This window comes from Sinohyriopsis cumingii, chromosome 15 (assembly GCF_028554795.1).
Source record: "Sinohyriopsis cumingii isolate HCF-2022 chromosome 15, ASM2855479v2, whole genome shotgun sequence".
In the NCBI taxonomy this organism is placed as follows: domain Eukaryota; kingdom Metazoa; phylum Mollusca; class Bivalvia; order Unionida; family Unionidae; genus Sinohyriopsis; species Sinohyriopsis cumingii.
Window position 1 is genome coordinate 344,135 of NC_142975.1, and position 15,307 is coordinate 359,441.

At 36.2% G+C, this 15,307-nt stretch overlaps 1 protein-coding gene across 2 annotated transcripts in view; it reads right to left on the minus strand.

Moving 5' to 3' along the window:
* Positions 1-15,307, minus strand: part of LOC149781109 (uncharacterized) — a 123,942-nt gene that overhangs the window by 17,779 nt on the left and 90,856 nt on the right. The window contains exon 1 of one of the 2 annotated variants that reach the window (XM_089935200.1): positions 8,330-8,466. The exons of the other annotated variant lie outside the window; for it this stretch is intronic. The gene's annotated coding sequence lies outside the window, so the exon portion shown is untranslated. Of the gene's footprint in view, positions 1-8,329; positions 8,467-15,307 lie in introns of those variants that run through there. 2 annotated transcript variants of the gene reach the window in all.

Here is a 15,307-nt window from a genome sequence, read left to right on the forward strand (position 1 = left end):
TGTCTAATTAACAAAGACTATATGATACAGTTCATGATTACTCACTGTCTAGTTAACAATGACTATATGATACAGTTCATGATTACCACTGTCTAATTAACAAAGACTATATGATAAAGTTCATGATTACTCACTGTCTAATTAACAAAGACTATATGATACAGTTCATGATTACTTACTGTCTAATTAACAAAGACTATATGATACAGTTCATGACTACTCACTGTCTAATTAACAAAGACTATATGATACAGTTCATGATTACCATGGTCTAATTAACAAAGACTATATGATACAGTTCATGATTACCACTGTCTAATTATCAAAGACTATATGATACAGTTCATGATTACTCAGTCTAGTTAGCAAAGACTATATGATACAGTTGATGATTACCACTGTCTAATTATCAAAGACTATATGATTCAGTTCATGATTACTCAGTCTAGTTAGCAAAGACTATATGATCCAGTTCATGATTACCACTGTCTAATTAACAAAGACTATATGATACAGTTGATGATTACCACTGTCTAATTAACAAAGACTATATGATACAGTTCACGATTACTCACTGTCTAATTAACAAATGATCCAGTTCATATAATCATGGTCAGAATCCCTTAGAGTTTCTAGTAAACGGACTTATTATGCTATATTAAACAATACCTAATTGAAAGCATATATGTAAACATTTATCAGTGATAAATTTAGTATAAATAGTTTTTACTCGCTTTAGGGCATCATCACAAAATCTTGCTATTGCTATAAAAACATACAGAGAAAAGAGGTTGCATGTATTATGTAATCAAAATATGACCAACACTGAAAGACTTCCTCCCTTTGTCCTTTCATAGTGACCATCCAAACTTTAACATGGAATTTACTATATTTATATAGTATACTACTTGACATAAGCTTATAAAGATATTTCAAATCAGATCTAAAAATAGACTTGTAGCCATTACATGTTTATCTAGATATTTAAGAACACGTCTAAAAATAGACTGTGTAGCCATTACGCATTATTCTGTATACTATTAATTATTTAATAATTTTACCATTTTTCTTGAACCCAAACATAACACTTTCTGTCTTACCCAAATTAATTGTCAGTCAGCCAAAGATCTGAGAAATAAAAAAAAAATTGCGGACCATTTTCAAAGTATAATACAAATCCTATCATCAACACATGACAGCACTCTCACATGCTTGTAACAGAAGTTCACAATCGGCGAATGCCCTAGTTAACGTATCACACAAGAAAGGTCATCGGATACTACCCACTAGGCGTACCACGTGATATTGTCAAAGGTTTGAATATTGTATTGCCAACACTGATAACTGAGTTTATTACTTCTTACGTGATTAAAGAAGTCTTTTACAAATCCATATATGTGTGTCAGATTATGGTGGAGTTCAAAACGAAAAGAAAAGGGGGGGGGGGTGGTATTGAGCTGTCCAGTTATGCACCGAAGCCTCGATTTCGCTTACGTTCCAAGAAAACTGTTATCTTAACAAACTCCCACTAACCTCTGGTTTATAATCAGTGATCGTTAAAATATAGAAAACAAATGCACTTGCCGTGTAAAAGAATGAAGGTATAAGCCAGGCACGCGACTCGAAGTAGCACAAGTCTAATGTAATTTGCTTCAAAGTTCATTATTTCATCCTCGTCGAAAGCATCGTGTGAATGGTTCAAGTGTGAAGTGCATGGGATGTTCACAGAGTTGTCAACTGCGCACAAGAATAGAGTATCAGTTTAACTAGTGAACATACTTCTGGAGAAGTCAACAAGTGTCATATCTGCGAGATATGGTTTGATAAAACGTAAGAGACAAAGCTGGTGCTGCCACCACAATCTAGGGCTCTAGATCCCAGGCATACTAGCACATCACTCAGGAAATGTCACTTATGAAACAGGTCATTGTTATAAAATAGGTAACTACAGATCTTATCAAGATTTAACGCAGTATTAAAAGAAAAACGAACCTGTATTTTCATCCATGCCTTGAACTAATATCATTAGAGTACGTGAATGAAAATACATACATATTGACGAATACAAATACATTTTGATCCAATCCACTACACGACGAAAGATGACTTGATGAAGTTTGTTGTGTAGTCCGTGTTTCCTCTTGCCCATCCCACCCCGTTTGTACATAGTTTGACATTTATAATGGATGTCCACTACAGATCGAATAGTTGGAACTCGCCGCCACCGCGCGTCGGCAATATTGGGTGGCCGCTTAATATCAGCTTAGGAAACTTCAACCATCTTACACCGGGCCATGTCATCCTGAAATCCTTATGACGACGATTTTAAGTCTCAAAAATTGTGATTACAGTATTCGTTATAACTTTATTTCACTGATTAACGAGATAACACTTCACGAAATCTGACCTGGTGCTTGTCATTTGCGTAGCTAGTCATACGACTACCCAACTCGCCCAACCTGCATATCTATATTTGTTGGTTGCATTAAAATTTGGAACTGTTCCAAAAATTAAACAAAACAACGATGCTGAACTCTACAGTAAGTAATGGTGATGCATTCCGTTTTGTTGGTTTGAACGACACTTTTAAAGTAGTGAACATGCGTTAGCCTGCTTGGGTATCAAATCCGCAACCACGGGATTACGAATCTGCGTTCTACCAACCGAGTTATCGTGGCTCCCAGACGAATCAACATTATGAAGATACACGTCGGTCTACCGCGTCTCAGAGCAATGAACTACACGGTGGTCTACCGCCTCTCAAAGCAAGGAGATGCACGGTGGTCTGCTGTGCCTCAAAGCAAGGAGATACAAGGTTTTCTACCCCACCACCACCACCACCACCAAAGCAGTAAGATAAAAATAAAAGACTCCTGGTTTGCTTGATGCTACACAGTAATGGTATTGTTGCAAACCGCAACGTCAACAGCTGTAAAAGACTGTTTCAGAACGAATGTGACCGTACTAATTTTGAAAAGGTATCAATTGGCTTTCAAAAGATTCAGCACATTTGATTGACGTATATAGAAAGGACTTCCACAATCTGCTAATACTCGCAACAACAACAAAAAAAAACCTCGATGTAAGAAATCAGATACTCGCTTTTTGGAATTCTTCAATATCGTCCTGCAAAATATGGAGGTGGGGGGGGGGGGCTGTATAGTCCTATCTTTATAAATTAGATGTAAATAAGTCATGGAAAGCCAATTCGTTAGACAAACTCATGAACTATCGAGTCACTATCACTTTCATCGTGTCATAGTTGAAATGGACAAAACAATATCACAGGTACGGATAAATACTGCTTCCCACGTGTATATTCAGTAGGTTACAAATAAGGCAACATCCTGTGCATCGGGGAAGTTGTGGATTCCAGTATAATAATAAAAATGTTTCTTTTTGTGCATTTTAAAGACACTTTAATACAGTGCATTTCCCCTGGACACACCAAGGTAGCTGACACAGGCTGGCCTTCGCCGGTATTAAACCCACGACCTCTGGATTATAAGTTCAACGCTCTCCCAGCTGAGCTAGAACGGCGCCCAATAAGGAAACTGGTAATTTATTCATAACAAATAAGATTAATAATAAATACAAAATCGGTCGGTCAGAAGAAGTTGGTTTTCCTTCAATGTGTACAAGCATGGGTTGTTTTCCTTCAATGTGTACAAGCATGGGTTGTTTTCCTTCAATGCATGCAAGCAAGGGTTGTTCGGACTTGGACCAAAACGGAGCAATATATTTGCGGGTACACGACGGCGATTGTCGTCCTTTCATTTTCTTTTTTTAATTGTTTGTCAAGCTGGTTGATTATAAGTATGACAATAATAATTATTTCGAATACAATGTATATAATAACCCCTAAAAGAATAAATATTTTAATACAGTGTACATAATAACGTCTACAAGAAAAACTATTTATAATACACTGTATATAATAAAGCCTACAAGAATAACTATTATTTTAATACAGTGTACATAATAAAGCCTACAAGAATAACTATTTTTACCAGTGTACATAGTAACGCCTTTAAGAATAACTATTATTTTAATACAGTGTACATAATAACGCCTACAAGAATAACTATTTTTAATAGTGTACATAGTAACGCCTTTAAGAATAAGTATTATTTTAATACAGTGTACATAATAACGCCTGCAAAAAAACCTATAATACACTGACTATTTTTAATACGGTGTACATAATAACGCCTGCAAGAAAAACTATTTATAATAATGTACACTGCACACAATAACACTTGCAAGAACTACTTCAAATACACTGTACATAATTACGCATGCACGAATTTTCTTTCCATTCTTGCAAGATTCCTTTCATTCAACAAATCCATACGGTCTCTTTTCATATATTGCTTAGTAACATAAACTTGGGAATCGTGACTGATATTTGCAATGCAGCTAATAATATTAAGGTTGTTTGAGGTTTCGGCCATTTTCAAATTCATCGCCAGAAATGTTGCCAGTTTTTATGTTCACTCTTCATTTCTACATTGCAATTTTTTGGAAGTTTTTTTCAAACAAATGTTAGCTTCTCAGATCATATGTTGCTTGCTTGTTTCTACATTAATGCTCACAAGCATATTTTTCATCTTATATCTACCGATCTAAATATAATTTTTAATTATTTTTTTTTAGCAAGGACACCCCATGATATAAGAATAATGAAACATAAATATGTATGTGTGTGTGTGTGTGTGTGTGTGTGTGTGTGTGTGATAGCTTTAGAAAAATGTGTGGACTGTTGCTGGACATTAATTCTGAAGCACTAATAAGTACGGTAATCGTATGCACACTTACCACCAAATTTTAGCCCCCCCCCCCCTCCGTATTTCCGGTTGGCTGATTGTCCATGTTTTTCTGTGGCGACCCTAGCACATCACCCTCCAACCGTCAAAAAAATATTTAAAAAATAAATCAAAACAATAATTAAAATTGTGCATCTGACGGAACCGGTTTAACCAAATACTTGAAGCGCTGAGTACATTATATATACTAATCATTAAATATATTTTCTTGTTTGGAAAACCACCCTATGTACCTATCCTAATTTTGTTACCAATGCAGCAGGAAACATATATTGCTTGGCCTTATCACGTATAGTTTGTCTTTTATTCAAGTCTGAAATCATTATGTACTTATTAAGTTACCAATATAATTAATATCTGATACAGCCTTGTTTATTTCTTAAAAGGTGGGCAGGTGCATTTCATTCAGACATACATAGACCAGACGACACCGTACTGCTATGAATGGCTACATGTTGATACATGGGTGATGACTTGGGAGCAAAACATTTCACCTTAGGGGTGGATTGCTTTGCTGTCACGACGACTAAGAATAAGGTCAATGTACGAGTTTCACTTTAAACTGTCATTTAGCAAGAATGAAGGTAAAGGTTTTGTTTTTTTTACCAGAAATTCCCAATGTCCTACTTGTTCATTTTATAGTCTCTCATAAAAAAATCATTTATTGGAAATGGTCGGCATTATGACCTATTCTGGAGGTGTGTGCGTGCGTGTGTGTTTGTGTGTGCGTGCGTGTGTGTGTGTGTGTGTGTGTTCATGGAGTTTAACGTAAAATAACAACTAACCTAGCTATGAAATGCTGAGTAAAGACTACTTAGCTAAAACCAAAGAAGATGCCAGACACCTTGCCAAAATCCGCGGAGAGACACTCCATTCCTACCAAAATAGATATCCACCGAAAGACAAAATATAAAACGTAAAGATGACACTAAAAACATCCAAAAACGGACACTGTACAAAAAGAATGATAGAGTCCTTAAAATACGAAATCATGTTTCTCCTGTAAAAACTTCCAAAACGCAACAGAACATACAAGGATACAGTCCTTAAAACACGAGACCTTTTTTTAAATGTAAAAACGTCAACAAAGGCACACAGAACAAACAACGATACAGTCCTTAAAATACGAGACCTTTTTTTTAAATGTAAAAACGTCCACAAAGGCACACAGAACAAACAATGATACAGTCCTTAAAATACGAGACCTTTTTTAAATGTAAAAACGTCCACAAAGGAACACAGAATGAACAATGATACAGTCCTTAAAATACGAGACCTTTTTTAAATGTAAAAACGTCCACAAAGGAACACAGAATGAACAATGATACAGTCCTTAAAATACGAGACCTTTTTTTAAATGTAAAAACGTCCACAAAGGCACACAGAACAAACAATGATACAGTCCTTAAAATACGAGACCTTTTTTAAAATGTAAAAACGTCCACAAAGGCACACAGAACAAACAATGATACAGTCCTTAAAATACGAGACCTTTTTTAAATGTAAAAACGTCCACAAAGGCACACAGAACAAACAATGATACAGTCCTTAAAATACGAGACCTTTTTTAAATGTAAAAACGTCCACAAAGGAACACAGAACGAACAATGATACAGTCCTTAAAATACGAGACCTTTTTTAAATGTAAAAACGTCCACAAAGGAACACAGAACGAACAATGATACAGTCCTTAAAATACGAGACCTTTTTTTAAATGTAAAAACGTCCACAAAGGCACACAGAACAAACAATGATACAGTCCTTAAAATACGAGACCTTTTTTAAATGTAAAAACGTCCACAAAGGCACACAGAACAAACAATGATACAGTCCTTAAAATACGAGACCTTTTTTTAAATGTAAAAACGTCCACAAAGGAACACAGAACAAACAATGATACAGTCCTTAAAATACGAGACATTTTTTTAAATGTATAAACGTCCACAAAGGCACATAGAACAAACAATGATACAGTCCTTAAAATACGAGACATTTTTTTAAATGTATAAACGTCCACAAAGGCACATAGAACAAACAATGATACAGTCCTTAAAATACGAGACATTTTTTTAAATGTAAAAACGTCCACAAAGGCACACAGAACAAACAATGATACAGTCCTTAAAATACGAGACCTTTTTTTAAAATGTAAAAACGTCCACAAAGGCACACAGAACAAACAATGATACAGGCATCAAAATACGAAATATATTTTTTTCTGTTAAAACTTCTAAAAGGCACATAGAACAAAACGAATGATACGGTCCTTAAAATACAAAGACCAGGTTTTCTGTAAAAACGTCCAAAAGGCACACAAAACAATGACACAGACCTTAAAATACGAAGTTATTTGGACTGTATAAACACGTTTTTTAAAACAAGTCTAAGACGTTTTCATTTGGAGCATAATCACAGGATGCATCCCACGGCAAAGATGTTACCTCCATTAATTTCCTGTCCCACGACAAACATGTTACCTCCATTAATTGCCTATAGAAACGTCTGGTCTATTATACGTACCCTAAGTCCACAATCCTTCCCTTTAAATGTTTGTTGTCCTTATTGTGTGTCTTTTATTAAAAAGAAAACATCACAAGGAAATGCAGTTTGAAACGGCGGAAACTAATTGTCAATTTTTTTAAAAAATACTTCCGCTCTATTAGACGCCAATCAAATGTTGATATAGATCAAAGGACACGGTTTAATATAAATGATAGAATACGATTCTGTATAAATCACAGGACACGGTTTGATTTAAATCATAGGATACGGTTTCATTTAAATCACAGGACAAGATTTGATATAAATCACACGGTTACACGTCTGGTCCAATTCTTTTAGACCTGACAGAACAAACAATTATTTTAGACTTGACAGAACAAACAATTCTTTTAGACTTGACAGAACAAAGTTAATACTCGCATTCAGATTAATAACTCATTTTTAAATAATATTTTAAAAATAACATTTTAATAATATATTAATAATAACATTTTGAATAATATTTAATAATAACATTTTTAATAATAATATAATTTTTAATAATACATGTTTCTGATTAGGCTCCAACAAATATATCCCTAATTGGGAAAGCTGTAAGATGACAGCTTGGATTTTTCAAGACTAAATTACTTGAATCTCTTTTAAAATGGAGTTACAATTTCAAATTAAACAGTTCAGTCGCAAAGAACTCCATATTTTGCAATTTCCAAATACTGTAATCTCAGTTGTTGATAATTGTCCTAAAAATGATGAACCCAGTCAAGTTTAAGATAACGTTAAACTCAATAGAAACAGGACTTGATAAATCTTAAACAAAAGCTGTTTGAGTTTGTTGTTTTCTTTGGCAATGTTTCTGAACAGTATGGCTACTTATTATCAAATTCCTAAGTAAAGGGTTTATATTGTAAGCCGAAAAGAAGAAAGAATCCAAACCTTTGCCCATTCCTAATTTTACCGGCGGTTTTTCTAAAGAGTTAAAATCTGAAACAGTGTATACTTACGTCAGACTTAACTTGCACCTACTTGTAATTGGATTACATATATACGTAAAGTCCAGACGAAAGTGTCGTTGGAAAAATTCACGTTTGTCCTGTCCTCCAATAACTCGTACATTTTATTCACTGCATTCCCTTAGGTACGGCAGAATCAACAGTGCGAGTTCAACAGCAGGTGTTATCAATATTAATACTCACTATTATCTTTGACCTATGACTGTATCAGTGAATGGAGTCTATTCTTGGCTTAGGGTCCATAATTCACTGACACACACACACATTGATAATGTTATATACAACCAGATACCAAAAGCTTTCTATTAAAAGAGATGCTGACTGATTTGCTGCATTATTACCGTCACAATAAATAACTTGCTCATAGTCATAACCCTTTTACATTTGTCTCCCCTGAATTTACGTGCACATAAATATTATCCAACAATGCAAGGAAACTGATATCGTCAAACACATTTTATACATTAAGTAAGGAAATTAATACCGCCAAACACATTTTTATTGCTACTGAAGTACATGCTGTGATTAAGGAAAAGAAAACAACATCATATGTAATAACAGTAGTATTTCTGTTTCTAGTTCTTTTTATTTTGAAACAAGACTTCATTGACGTACCTTGGGAAAATAGCGCACGGGGTGACGTTGAAGGTCCAAAGGGGTTTTGGCGCCCGGAGCAACCGCACCCCCCCCCCCCCGTTAGTAAGCTACCACAAAACTTCGCCAAGATGACAGTGTATACCTTTAACAGGGGAATTAACTCATGCTGTAAATAGAACACTTTAATGTAGAGCAAAATTGAAAAGAAGGATGTAAATTTAATTTCGGATGGGGTTGAGTTTTTTCTTCTTTTTTTCTTTTCGGTAATCCATACCTTAGATACAGCGTATGCTCATTTAAATGAAAGAAAGTATAAACGAGTCGAATAACAAAGATACCCATACCGAGTCGAATAACCCGGATACCCCTACCGAGTCGAGTAACATGGATACCCCTACCGAGTCGAATAACACAGATACCCATACCGAGTCGAATAACCCGGATACCCATACCGAGTCGAGTAACATAGATACCCATACCAAGTCGAGTAACACAGATACCTATACCGCGTCGAATAACCCGGATACCCCTACCGAGTCGAATAACACAGATACCCCAACAGAGTCGAATAACACAGATACCCATACCGAGTCGAATAATACAGATACCCCTACCGAGTCGAATAACACAGATACCCCATACCGAGTCCAATAACACAGATACCCTATACCGAGTCGAATAACACAGATACCCCATACCGAGTCCAATAACACAGATACCCCTACCGAGTCGAATAATACAGATACCCCTGCCGAGTCGAATAACACAGATACCACATACCGAGTCTAATAACACAGATACCCCTACCGAGTCGAATAACACGGATACCCCTACCGATAGGAAGCAACAAAAGAACAGTTCAGTCAAACATGGGTGATAATGTTATAAGACTGACAGAAAATGATGAAGAATTTAACATGACCTACGTCTCCCCAAAACCTTAAGCGTATCTTTTGGGGGAAAATAAATTACTTTAAAATGTATTTTACAGAATTTATTTTGCTTTAGATATGTGATAGATGTACATGCGTTAATTGCAACTTCAACAGGTAGGGGAGGGACATTAAAATTGTCACTCATTACAAATACAAATATGAAAATTTATTTTTGACACTGTCTATAACAATTTCCTGCTTTTGTACTTATTGCAAAGTTACAGCAGACTGTTTTTCTTTTTGCCTGGTTATACTGGAGCTTGTATAATGTGTACTTACTGGTTATAAAGTCACTGGGAAGGCAGTGCGTCTTACACCTCAATAAATACAACATAATGTTTTTAAAACTGTCATTGAAATGGTGGGTCGACGTTTTTTGATGTGTGAAAACAAAGAAAACGGTAGAAAAAATATGTACGAGTAACAGCCTAAAAGTTTCCATATTTTTTTTACAAGTGCTTCACTTATTAATAGTGGCCTAGTGGTAGAGCGTGCGCCTCGGATGCAGGAGGTCGCGGGTTCGAACACCGGCCGAGTCATACCAAAGACCTTTAAAAATGGTACTAACAGCTACCTCGCTTGGCGCTCAGCATTAAGAGGTAAGTGTTAGGACTGGTCTGCCTGGTGTCAGGATAATGTGCCCGAGTGGGACATCATGCTACATGTCTGCGGCATGATGCCCCAGTGCTTTGTTGTTGTTGTTCTAGGGTTTAACGCCATTTTTCAGCACAAGATAGGCTATACATGGCGGCCAGTATAACTGGTGGAGGAAGAACCCTGGAAAACCCCGGGAAGAACCACCGACCCACGAGAAGCTACTGGCAGGCTTTCCCACATACCCACGCTAGCCGAGCCTTGGACTCGAACCCACGCAGACAGAGGTGAGATGGCAGTGATCCGGAACGGTGAGCGCTTTAGACCACTCGGCCACTCGGGGCTCCACCCCAGTGCTAAACATCGCTCTAAACTGTCACACTGCAGACATCGTAGCGATATGACTGAATTTTTTTATAAAGCTACGTTAAAAATGTAAATCACACACACACACACACGCGCGCGCGGGCGCACACACACACACACACACACACACGCACACACTTATTGATAAAACAAACACAAACACTGCATACACTTGATACACCACTTTACATACCTAGTTCCTTTCATCTGGTGATAGCACAGGGTGTTTCCATCCATTAACTAGAGAGTAAACCGAGGTCAGACTGGTCATAAAATTATTATCTCCTCTTATAACATTCACGCTGGCTGTTCCTGCCCTTAATACATGTACATATGGACCATAAGTACCAATGTAAAAAAATAAAAAAATAAATGTCATTAGAATCCGAGGCTTTATACCAATATTAATTTTATTGCATTTTCTTTACAGTCTTTACAATCATTACAGTTAGACGATTCAAACAACAATCCCCCGACGTTTCCACATCACCTCAATGATGTGCTCAGTCCCGATGTAAATCTGAACCCTTCGGACTTTGGAAAACATGAAAACAACTTAAATTCCAACAAACAATGTGTGCCTATAGTAGTTTAAGTAGGAAAGTTACATAATATTGAATCCATAGTATGAACCTGCATTTCCATCAGTGTCTTTCTGAATTTCATTCAAACACACAATAGCAATATATTCAAAGTACCTTACTGGAAACAGGGAACCACATACGTATCACTTGCATGGTTTTATTCATTCCCACGTCGTGACAGGTGTTGCGTTCCTCAGCTTTTACAAATTTATACGGTTGTGACAGGTGTTGCATTCCTCAGCTTTGTCAGTCTTCATGCAAAGGCGTTTGCATGTCAACTAGACGTCCGCTAATTTAGCTGACACGTAACTGTGTGTGTATTTTCATATCCCATTTTTAGTTTAAACATTTGTCAATCTCAACAGTGAATCTTGATTATAATGTATGTTCTGAGAATGTAAAACCGGACCCAATGGAGATTTTCTCTATGATAATGTACAGAGAATATAAGATCAGACACTACGCAAATACTCATTTACACTGAGAACATTTTTTCTAATGTAAAAGCAAAATAAAAGCATTAAAGGTATATGCTTATTACGCAATTAAAAACAAAGATTAATCTGAAAACACATTTTTATGAATTATTACTATTAAAATTGAAACATATGCAATCATTCCAGTCTGTTATTCCAAAAACACAATTTATTCTGCATAAATTATGAGACATCTCTGGACTGTACGCTTGTATAAATCATGTGTCACCTTGAATACACAATTTATTATGTATATATTGTACGTGACATCTCTGGACTTTTCAATCGGGCAAACACAGTGCAATGAGTAATTCTGTATATATATATATATGCATATGATACATCTGTCGACCTTTCAATCGATCAAACAGTGCAATGAGTAATTCTGTTTATTTAACTATAATGGCAAATCTTTCGACTTTTCAAATCAATTATACGAAGTGCCACACTGAATACACATTTTTATTCTTTATAAAATAACTCGTCATTTCTCCAGACTTTTCAATCAAATAAACGAAGCGCGCCTAATACAATTTATTCCATATTAATTAGATGCCACTTCTCTGGAATTTTCGATCATACAGACAAACGAACAGACCCCGGATACATCATTTATTGATGTACGTGGATAAAATCCATGCCTGGTATATAGGCGAAAATCCTGTTGGACAGCATAGCTGATTTTCATTTGTGACTTCTCTGAGTCCAAGTAAACTGACATACTAGATGCTTTACTGCAGACAAACACTGGACAACCTCACAAATAGAAGACAATATATCACCGAAGCTGCTCCAGAAACATCTGTAAGCTCAAGTGACGTTTATATCCCACCCCACCCCTCCTTGTTTTCTTTACATCATTAGGGACATGAAATTGCCACAGAATGTTGATTTCTGACTTCGCCTTTTGGACAATGTAACATCAAAAGTACATGCATTTAACAATTTCAGATACTTGGTTTTCTCTTCTGACTTTTATTTACGCGTTAAAAAGCACATCAACAAATGACAGGCTATCTAGTGCCTAGGTAATTCTATTAATAAGTCCAACAAACTAGAGGCATCGCAGCTCCTTACTTTCAAACTGAGTAACAAGGATGCAAATGTGGCAATAAGCAGACACATGAGTTCTCTACAGACTTAGCATCCCGATTATGGTTTATGCCCGTGCACTATAGAGACCTATTAGCATATATGTGACGGGGAAGGAATTTACATTTTGGTTTGTTGGTTTTGCTTGTAAAGGACGGAAGGCACCAGGTATCATTAATACTTACGTGTGTCCAGAGATAACAAGCAATCGAAAACTTGTGTACAATAATTCAATCTCAAGCTCCATTAACCAACAACCACTTGCGCAATTTGTGAAAATTTATTTGAACCGAATGGCCACTTGTGTTAAACACCAAGTTAATTGGAATTATTACCATCTGTACAAGGCATATGGCGTAAAAGGGAAATGAGAAAATTCATTCTCCAGTTCAACCCTAAAAAACCCTACTGAATCATTTATAATCTTTCTTTTCTCAAGAACACGATTGGTGCCACAAGCACAAGGTATGTACTAACAAACATTTTAAGGACAAACCTCATATTGGTATACAAGAAAACGTTTTGAAACTGCAAATACATAAAATTAAATGTCTACCATGACATATGTCTGTTGTTAGTTAACCAAATTCCAATCCATAATTTTAGCTGTCCAATGCTTGCCGGATGTGACCGCTGACCTAGAATTACCTTGAATGTCCATAGCTAGCCTGAACTGACAGCTGGCTGAATAATACTATATCTGACGAAATCTGACAAGCAAATATCTGGCTATTTTTAGGGCCACTGATTATCTAAACAACTGTCCCCCTCCCCCCACCCTTCTGAACCAACAGTAATGAATTGGCTTAATCAAGGTTACATTTTTTCCTTCACACCTAAATATATATTAAGTCCGTCTATTCTATCATTCAGTGTAATCATAAATACTGTTGCTTTTTATTTACCAACGCTTAATCACAGCATACAATTCAAGTGATTCACTTGTAGTGTTCTTGATCACTGTACTACAGACGCCCGAATGCTGTGCAAGTCGCGCAGATTGCATCTGGACAACTAAGCAGGCAGTTTCAGTTTGTCCCTTACATAACTATGTAACCCCTGCTCTGATTGGATGCATTAAGAAGCATTTTGTTTCTGACTTCATAATATCTACCAACACGTCATATGGAGAGCTATAAGCAAAAACCTAACAAGAGTTACAAAATCAATATAAAATAAATTAAATCATGATATTCAAAATAAAAAAGAATAAGAAAATTCCTGTCATAGCAATAACACAGATTTTGGCAGCAATCTGTTTTGCAGAGAGAAAAAAAACCACAATATCCTTAGGGAAAAAATCCGTCTGGAATACATTTTTATGGAATTGCTTATCAAAACCAATGCGATTTCATGACCGCGATAATCTCATTCCAACTGCTAGATTCTCCCTGTGCTTCGTTGATAGGACTGAAGAGTACTGAATGAATCGCACTCTAACACGAAACACTGTCGCAGAAAAATACTCTGTCGCACAATTCGGTAACTCGAACATCAACACCTATAGTTGTGAAGCATTCTGCGTCATTTAGGTGAAAGTGTTGTAGTAAGCAGTTCTGTATAATAACGGACAATACATCTTTCTTAAAGTGATTCCAGAATATATGCATACTTATATTCGCACAGACAAATGGGATAAATAGATTAGAGACGTCGGTGTCTACGCTGTTAAAATGTCTGGATGGAGTTCGTTTCAAACATCTCTACCTTTTTGAATGTGAGCATTTTGTGTGCAAGTTTTTAATCAAAAATTGGGCTGTGCGCTAAGTCAAGCATGTGTAGGTCTCGTGTTGAATACCGTACTACTCTTATGACTTCCAATGTTGATTTTCAATTTGGCCGAAGGGCTAAAAGCCAATAAGGGGTAGTAAACCTAATTTATAACATGCGTACGTTTAAAGAGTAAGTCCTTAAAAGTTCCAACCATAAATTCAAAATTTTATAGAAATGTACAAGAAATGCACCTTAAGAAATTTCGAAACGGTTAGAATATCCCAAAATGTAAAATCATTTCACATTTACGAGAGAGAGAGAGAGAGAGAGAGAGAGAGCTCACCTCCGTGGCGTAACTGTGATTGCTTACAAGACTCGTCGACCTAACACCATGCAAGGATTCGTATCCCACCAAGTCACTAACTTGTTTCAAACTAATTTACTATGGTCTAGTTTAACATCACTATGCATTGTCATAGTCACGCAAAACAGTTGACCTAAATAAACATGCCAACCTGACAAACTATCGTGGTAGGGCAAAGAAACCCCTAACAAACTAAACAAATAATCCCATCCAAACAAAACAAATACCCTCTCACAGTATTTGTAAAC